Below are 9,131 nucleotides of genomic sequence, written 5' to 3' on the forward strand. Positions count from 1 at the left end.
ATTAAACGGAACACGGCAATGTTCCATCATTTCGTCAATTACGGTTCGGTTTTTTTTTGGTGTGTAGCTAATTGAAGAAATAAAGTAAAAGTGGTTCACTTACCTGAATTGCATTGTTGCTCTGCCCGTTCTTGCCGAGATGATGCAGACCACTATTTCTACAGCACATGGAGCGCCGCTAGTTCCACAGCACAACTTCACGTGATGCCAAATCTGTTGGAAACTCTTTCCAAACTATTATCAAGCGCAAAACGATGTATTTGTGCGGGACCGTTGACGCACTCTATCAAAGTTTTGCGAACAAAGAAACTTGCACTGAATCGATTAGATCTGCTGAGTGTTTGCCTTTTTCCACATTTAAGCTATCGCATTTTTCGTGACTGGCTTGCGAGTTTTCTTCAGTTTTCAACATCAATATTACGCAGACGATTTACGCATTTTTTTTTTCATCACATTCAATATTAACACGATCAGAAATCGTCGAATTTCTGCTTTTCTCGGATCTACACTTATGGTTAAGGTTTCCTCGCGACGAGACTTATTTCAGGCATTAAAACTGGTTACCACCAACAAGCAAACTTTCTAAGATATGTCCAAATCCACAACTTTCACTCACTGTCTACTCCAATCGTTTTTGGCGTTTCCTAGCCTTTCACTTTTGCGGCTTCAAGTCCGCTGTCACCAGAATGTACAGCGCGGCCGACGGTGGCCACTGATTATCAAACATGCAAGCAATAGTTTATCAATCGAATGAGTTAACACAGTTTCTTAGGTTTATTGACTATATCCATTCTGCACGTCACGAGTCTGTTACGCGTAATTACCCCTGACTACTTCCAAACCTAGGCACAGAATGATCACCGTCCAAATCACTTTCACTTCAGCGTAATCTTCGCTCAAAATAATTCTTTTTCTAAATCCCTGAGTGGCTTTTTTCCGATGAAGCAGATCACTGCTCCTCACAATTATCTTCTACCGACTGACTTATCCGACACGCGCACGCCTGCTAACCGTGCGGACCCTAATTAACTTTTTACGACTGACCTCTTCCAATCTGACGCAAAAGACTTTTATCATTTCGTCTGTATAGACTTCTCTCTGAGAGAGTCTCAGACCTAAACAAAACATTTTTTCCACGCTCGCGAGAGTAAAGACCCCGGTGGATGAATCAGTAGTTCACTATGACTCATACTCGGAAGCCTTTACTTTCTATAATAGCGTCGCCGTCTGCTGCTGGCAGCAACAAACTGTGTTTAATTAAACAAAGTGTTTATTCTTTTCCGTAAGCATATGGCTTGGAAAGCGCGAGTGCATCAAAATATCAGCTTAGCTTAAGGCTGTAGCTGGTGATGTAACCCAGGAAATTAGCTTCCATGGTGCACCACTTGGAGAAATTTTCCAGGGTTGATGCTGGCCGAAAACTATGGGCGCTGCACATTTTTTTAAAGTTTACAGAAATTAAAACAATTATTGAAATTAAAAGTTTATTGTAACTTTAATGAAAATATACTTTCAAACCTCGATTCACACCAATTATTTTGTCGTTTGATACATTGAACAGTATTTGTTTGTATTCAATTACCCACAGTTTTGATTATGCTGTATGTTTTCTGCGTGGAAGTAAAAATGAGTGCATCTAAGCAGCTTGGATTGAACTGGAAGATGTAGCATTATGTCAAGCTGGGCATGATGTGATCCAGAATCCGATTGATAGGATGCAAGCAAGAAGCGGAATTTCATTGGCTTTGAAGCTTGCAAAAGCCCGAAAATTTTTATATATGGAGGTCAATACGAAAGCTAATGATAGTTTCCAACGAAAATCGAAAATCGCTGCGAGCAAATGGTGATGATTGTGGGGACTGTGGAAACTATGATTCGAGAAGAAAGAAAATGCGTGTATTTTTCTCGCGCAAAGTTTTTAATTCAGGACCAGTAGTTAAAAGAAGGTCACGACGACAATGGTTTATCACCAATCTGCAGCGCTTAGTTCAAAAACGCTGGATTTAATTGCTGATAGGTACGCATAGCAGGACACAGATCACACCTGTTACATCATCACCATCTCATTTCATCCGGTGGTTCATCATATTTTCGAGGGATAATATTGTGTTGTGGTATACAGTCGTGATTCGCTGGTTGGACACTTTTTAACTGGTCCGCTTTTTAGTTGGACCTCCGCTAGTTGGACCATTGTCCACCTAAAAAGCATCTGAACGTCAAAATCTCGTGCCAATTTTACTTTGACAATCAATCTGACAATATTTAGAGATAAGAACAGATGCATTTACACTGCCAACATCTCCTTTGGTGAGTTTTTGACATTTGTCAGTCGGTCCAACTAGCGAATCAAATTCGTTAGTTGGGCAAGGCTGTGGCCCAACCAGCGAATCACGACTGTATACTACCCAAGATCGCTTATTTGCCCCGTTTTCTATGGGATTTCCTATCTTCATAACTTGCGATCATAGGCAGTATAGTGAAACGCATGAACGTGAATGCACTTGGAATTCAATTCACTTAGTCTGTAAATAAGGGGAGGGCGGGAGTAGACGGGGTTGGGTGGTTGTACTTATAAAAATGATATTTTTAATACATTTTAACATTTCTAATATTGTTCTTAGAAACAGTAACACGAAATGTTAATTAACTTTATAATTTATTGTTGGACCATGAAATTGCTTGTTTCAAGACGTTTATTATAAATTTACTAGAAGTATTCCGCGTCGAACAATGTGGAAATGTCCTATAATTCTAGGATAGTCACTTTTGTTAATTCATTGCAATAGTTTTTGACTTACTCCGACAATTTTTTGCAAACTGGATACAAGAATGTGGATTTGATGACCAATTTGCAGCGAACGTCACGTTCAAAAATTTTCGAACGTTCCACTGTTTAACCCACGGCTCACAGAAAGGAGGCTTGCTATTCCGCGAATTGACAGTTTTCGGTGACGTCAGAGAAATCGTTGAGATAAACAAACGGAATTCTCGAAAGTATTTAATTGACAATATTTGAGCTCTTACGGTGGAAAAAAATAGTGTGCAATGAATTTTTGACGTAAATTACGCCATAATTACCCTACACACAGTGGATAATCAGTGCATCTATGTGATTATTAGCGTAAATCGGGAATTTGGATGCATGCCATAGAAAACATATCCCACCGTAATTTTCTGATCATAGCATAGGTTTTGGACATCCGCATAGCTTCCTTGTGATTAACCAGGTGCCGATCATTCGTTAGCAGCAAACAATATATGAATTTCATGAAATTGTTTTCGCCGACGATTTCTATGACGCGCTCTTGTCAAATGTTTACACTCTAACGAGCTAGCCTAGTATATGTAAGCCGTGGTTTAACCTACCTATGATTAAGACCCGTGTCAGGCCATGGCAAACACCTGATGATGCTTTGGCTCGTTCTAAGCACAGACAAACAAATATAACAATTCGAAGACTGATTTGGGAAATACATCGATGATATTCAAAAGAGCACATCTGAACATTACATTACATTACATTATTGTCGCTTCAGCTCATCGCATCGATGCCAATGCATTTGACAGGCGAAGATGTAATAGAATTTCAAATTGTTTGAGTTAAAAGTTGAAGACACAGTACGCTACTTCGAATTATGGAAAAATTCTTATCGCTGACGCTAAGAATTTTGCACTACCCCGCAGGACCGTTGTTTGAAAGCAAGATTCCGTGTTATGTCATTTGCCATACTGATAAATTGGAATCAAATTTATAATTTTTGAGCAATAACTCATTATTTGATTCCATCTTTGGAATTACCGTATCGACGACAAAATGTTGAATTCAGTTAATATATATCTGTATTAACTTGCCACAAATTCGTGTGTACCAATTTGCTCCAGGGTACGCACTTAATGTTTATTTCTTGAAGTAGATGTATTTGTAGTTAGTATTTCAGCTCCAGCGATACAACCGATTGTAATTAGAATTAGTTGGGTTATTGGCGCCGGAATACTACACAGTTAAGCTTTTTCGGGAAATCAGCCGGAATACGGAATACGAATACGAATTAGATCCAACCAGAACTTCCGATTGAACTTTACTTTACCCATAGGTGCACGCAAAGTTCATATATCGATTACTGGAAGCCTATTGGCCGATAGTAGCGCCGGCTAGCGGCTACTTGTTGCCAAAGGCCTTGTTTATGTTATAAAGGCTCGCACAGAGTGAACCCAAATCTACCTATCGAACAGTCAGATGGCTACCTATCGTGCAAAGTACACAAATATTCATCTTTCGGAGAACATGCAAGAAATGTATTAGTTAGTTAATATCATGGCGAAATATTTCAATCGTCGAAACAAGACACTGTATTCAGTTTATTATGCTTTTTTGTAACAATGTAAAATAAATTACATGGAATAGTATCAAGAATAAAGTGCTATAAGCCACGAAACAGTGGGTTTTCAATTCACTCCATATTAATTTATTGTGTAACTCGGTTGAAGTCACTCAAAGTTACAGCAAAAATTGTGGGTGCCAGAAACAAAGAAGATGGCATCATTTTAGGCAGCGTTGCGCATTCCTCTGTACGGGACTCTATAATACCACAGACACTAATTCCCAGTGAAAAATGTCGAGCCGAGTCGGCCTGACAATCGGGCTGACGATCAGGCCGATGAGGTCCGACGTAAGAGCTACACCGCGCTTTATATAAGAACTATATCGTGCTGTTTTGCACCATCGAAATCGGACTGTCTGGCTTCGAAGTTGTCAAAATCGTCAGGCGATATAAGAGCTACGTAGCTCCGATGTCAAGCTATAGAGAATCGGACACCGTCGTGCTCACTATTTTGGCACTCTTCTTCTTCTTTTTGATCCGTCAGATTTCTTTTTTATTCATTTTTCATTAAAAAGAATTAAACCAATTGATTCAATCTGTTTTATTTACAATTTAAATTCAACAATTGCGCTTTCCGAGCATAAAAATAATATAAAAAAGCATCATTATCGTCGCACTGGAAGCAATGCTACGGTTGCTGGTCTGGTGCCAATATGGAAAGCGAACTCCGTTGAGTGCGTAATACCAGCACCGTTTACCATCCTGCGTTTCCCAATGTAATCCGTTTTTCCCGCCGGCTGCGTATGTAGATGCTAACGTGACGTAATACGTTGTTCGGGCAAGATTTCGACCCGAAAAACTGCTTGTCGCCGATTGGCACACGGCCTACATCGGATTGTTGCAGATGTTCTGTGTCGTCACTCACCAGGGGTCGTACCAGATTGTTATCCAATCAGGTCCAACAGACGCGTTACTCCCGTCCAGTAACAACTGCACTGCAATGTCAGTTAGAGAAATATTTTCTTCGGCTCAATTTGACCATTGCGGGAAATTTCACAGGTTGTACAGTGCCTTGAACACCATGTGCGAGACAAATTTGCACTATTCGTGGTAGATAAGCAAAACGTGATAGGACCTTCATCTTCGAGTCGGATTTACTCCAGCCAAATGAATAATTCGTTTAGAGCTGACTCCTACGCATTTCTGTTTACTACCTTATTGCAGGCCTTTCAGCATGTCGAAGAAGGCGACAGCGTCAGTGCAACCAAATTCAGGTTCATCAGCGACATAATATATATTTGCCGTGCGGGAACAGATTCAAATAATTGTCGAATTTGTACGGCTGATGCTGCGACGCATCAATAATGACTCGATCCAATCTACGTTTGATTTGCGATGAATGTTGATTTCCGTTAAATTTTCTGTTAGATTTGTTTTTTGTTTTCTCCATTCTACTGCAAATAATAAATATAGAAAGCTATTAGTCGGATTAAATAATACATGGAAATGTTGGCCTACCGGAACGTAATTTTGTTGCAGAATGCACTGGATCAAATTCAACATGACCTGCCGGGCCTACAATGGATCTCGTCCGAGTCAAAGCGGTTACCGTCGCACTGGAAGTAATGCGATGGTTGCTGGTGCACATATGGAAATCGAACTCCGTCGAGGACAAAATGCCAGCCCCGTTCACCATCGTGCTTTTCGAAATGATATCCGCCTTTTCCCATCCGCTGCGTGTGTAGAGCTTCGTCACGACGATAAACGTGACGTAATGACCGGATCGTCGAATTCCTATAACAGAATTTATTTATAGTGATCGGATGTATTATACTGCCGCTAGAAGCATAATTGTCCCATGTTCTATGGGAATCCCTATACACATGGGACAATTATGATTCTAGCGGCAGTATAGAGTTCAGGCATTTACCTTCAAACTATTTGCTGGTACGGGAAGTTTATGCAATACCGACTGATACACGGCCTACATCGGGGTCAAGTAATCGGACTGTATCGTCAATTACCTAGCAAAAAAAGAATTTTATTATTGGAATGGTCATGTTAGCGTGCGCTATAATACGCTTGCACTGCCGCTAGAAGCATAACTGTCCCATGTGCTATGGGAATCCCTATACACATGGGACAATTATGCTTTTAGCGGCAGTACATGTGTTGCGCGTGTTAGTGCCCCATTTTGAATAATCAGAGATAACGTGAGCAATTGTTTCGCAATAGCTTGCTCGAGCAAATGGGGTGAACGGGTAAGGGAAAGCCAAAATAAATTTAACGACGAAATAATTTTACAAATCAAGTAAGAGTATGTATGTAATCCATATCTTAGAAACTAAACATCAGAATCAAAAACAGATTAATAGCGTTTGGATAAGATCGGCTCATCCGTTGCTATCCATTACATACACACACACAAACCAATGTTCCAAATCATCGAGCTGAGTCGATAGATATATGACTCGGCCCTTCGGGGGCCTCGGAAAAAATCTTTAAAGTTTGAGCGAATTCTACACATTTCTTCTATAAAAATGGTAAAAAGTGTAAAATTCACTGACATATTGGTATTAAATGACGCAACGAAATGGTTCAAGCATTCATTCAAAAGTTATGGATGTTTCTCCTTAGAAGATGAGAAAAATTGTAAGATTGTTTACCCTGTAAAGTTCAGCGGGAAATGAGCCGTAATGCTAGCTATTTTTTGTTTGTATTTCGATTCCAGTGACACAACCGACTCTAGTTAGAATCGGTTGTGTCACTGAAGCCAGAATACCAACTAGAACCAGCCAGAATTCCGGCTCATTTCCGACTGTATTTTATTGGGTAATATCGTAACTATAATTTGGGCGAATGCACTTAAAGCTGTACGCACACGAGGCGACAGGACACATTTTTTTCGAGAGTTATCCTACAGGAGCTGTAGAGCTAGGCACTCAGAAGGGTTCCCCGTCAGAATCTGAATGTGATATTTATTGTACGGTTCAGGTATGTGCGAGCGTAGGGATTTCGCGATCGCGTGTATCATCGCGAAAGACACGAGCATTTGTACGTGAACGTGTTCGATCGCGTGTGCGTTTGTATGACGCGTGTGCGTTTGTAACGTTTGCTAACGTATATGTAACGTCGCGTGTATAAATTCTGTATCTAAACCGTTTGCCTTTCGCATATTCGCGTGTGTTTTAGAATGATCGCTTGCGGACCGTGAATCTGATACTTAATATTTCGTGTACGGTTCAGATTCTAAAAGAAAGTGTGTTCTTCCACATCACTAGAGTTGCCAGTCATGTTGTCTAGTGGATATGAGCTTTATTTTTTGATTGGTATAACTGAATGTATGGACCTACACGCAGAAAAATAATTTTTAATGTCAAATAATATGAGGGTTGAAATAATAAATTTGCCAAGTTGTTCTGTGTTCAATAAAAAATACATGTTTATACAAATAAAACAATTGTTGAAATAATTCTGAAGAATTTATTGGATCAAACATGGAAAATAGTTGGACCAACAAAATTTTTTATTGATTTTATCATAACAACAATCGAAACAACAAACAACTTTGTTGAATCAATGAGCTCATTTTGTTGAATAAAACTAATAAAATATTTGGATCAATGCATGTCAAATGTTCAATACAAAAAACATTTTTGTTAAATCAAATAATATCTTTTATTGTGTTTAAACATAACAAATATTTGAATCAGTGCATAGCAAATATTGAAGCACAACCAATTTTATTGTATATAAAATTTGCCTATTCTTTAATAGGAACCAAAGGCCAACTGTCATGGTGACAAATTTAGAACAAACCATTACTCGCTGACAACAGATAACATCAGTACAAATGAACCTCACAAAGTAAATACTTGCCATTGACTTATTGGCCTTTCTCTAAAAACAGGCTACAAACGCATTAATTTTACGCGGTCAAGTCATTCTGGAATCGCTTCGGAATCCTGAATGGATGCAGTATGGCCCAGTCAAACATATTCCGGGATTGGTTAGGAATTCTGAATGGATTCATTATGAGTTCCAGCTCAAAGGCAACAACCGATTCCGACTCAATCGTTTGTTGCATTTGAGCGAGAATCCATAAGGGATTCTAAACCTGTTCCGGAGTAGGTTTGCTTGGAATGAAATGAAATTTTATTACATGCAGCGCATACGATTCCAATCACCGTCCCTTTATGTAGTACCTTTGGCCGTGCGCGTGGTTTATTCCAGATATGCGCCATAATGTAGTGCTTCAGAGTCTCGGCTTTTCCAAAAAGATTGCAGAAGGCGCACGAATACGCTGTGGCTTCCTGTTGGACCAGAGATGGTGAAGTACAGGAAACTGCCCTCTCGATCGGGTATTATTTATCTCTGGTGCGGCGACGTGTTTTCAGTTCTGCGATTGTCGTTTTTAAGCCACAAAGGGTGTTTTGGTTGAGTCCTGGAATAGAGGAAGGCACCATAAAACGCACCGTGTGCATTCGACTTAATTTATCCACTAACCTTTGTGCGACATCATGATTATTTTCAAGCTGCACTTGCGCCCTTCGAGTCCGGAAAATCTGAGCACTATACGAATTCACCGAAATCTGAATTCCCTGATTTAAAAATAGCGAATTTTTCCAGCATTGACGCACGTGGAAAATTTTCTTCTTCGAAGCAACTTTTATTTTTTATTTGTTTCAAGTCAACAAGGACTGTTGATGTAATGCATTCAGTCCTTTTGAATCAATTAGCTGCATGCTTTATTTAGAATCACTGATATGTTTGGAACAAACAATAATTTTGTCGATTTTCGAAAAGCAA

The 9,131-nt window shown here is 39.5% G+C and overlaps 1 long non-coding RNA gene across 1 annotated transcript; it reads right to left on the reverse strand.

The window, feature by feature from the left end:
* Nucleotides 1–4,795: 4,795 nt before the first annotated feature.
* Nucleotides 4,796–6,781, reverse strand: LOC131692632 (uncharacterized). The gene is made up of 3 exons (XR_009306036.1): nucleotides 6,253–6,781; nucleotides 5,841–6,116; nucleotides 4,796–5,776 (listed from the first exon to the last, which is right to left on the reverse strand). It is a non-coding gene; the product is annotated as an uncharacterized LOC131692632 (long non-coding RNA).
* Nucleotides 6,782–9,131: the final 2,350 nt, after the last annotated feature.

The sequence above is a fragment of the Topomyia yanbarensis genome, chromosome 3, assembly GCF_030247195.1.
Source record: "Topomyia yanbarensis strain Yona2022 chromosome 3, ASM3024719v1, whole genome shotgun sequence".
NCBI lineage: Eukaryota > Metazoa > Arthropoda > Insecta > Diptera > Culicidae > Topomyia > Topomyia yanbarensis.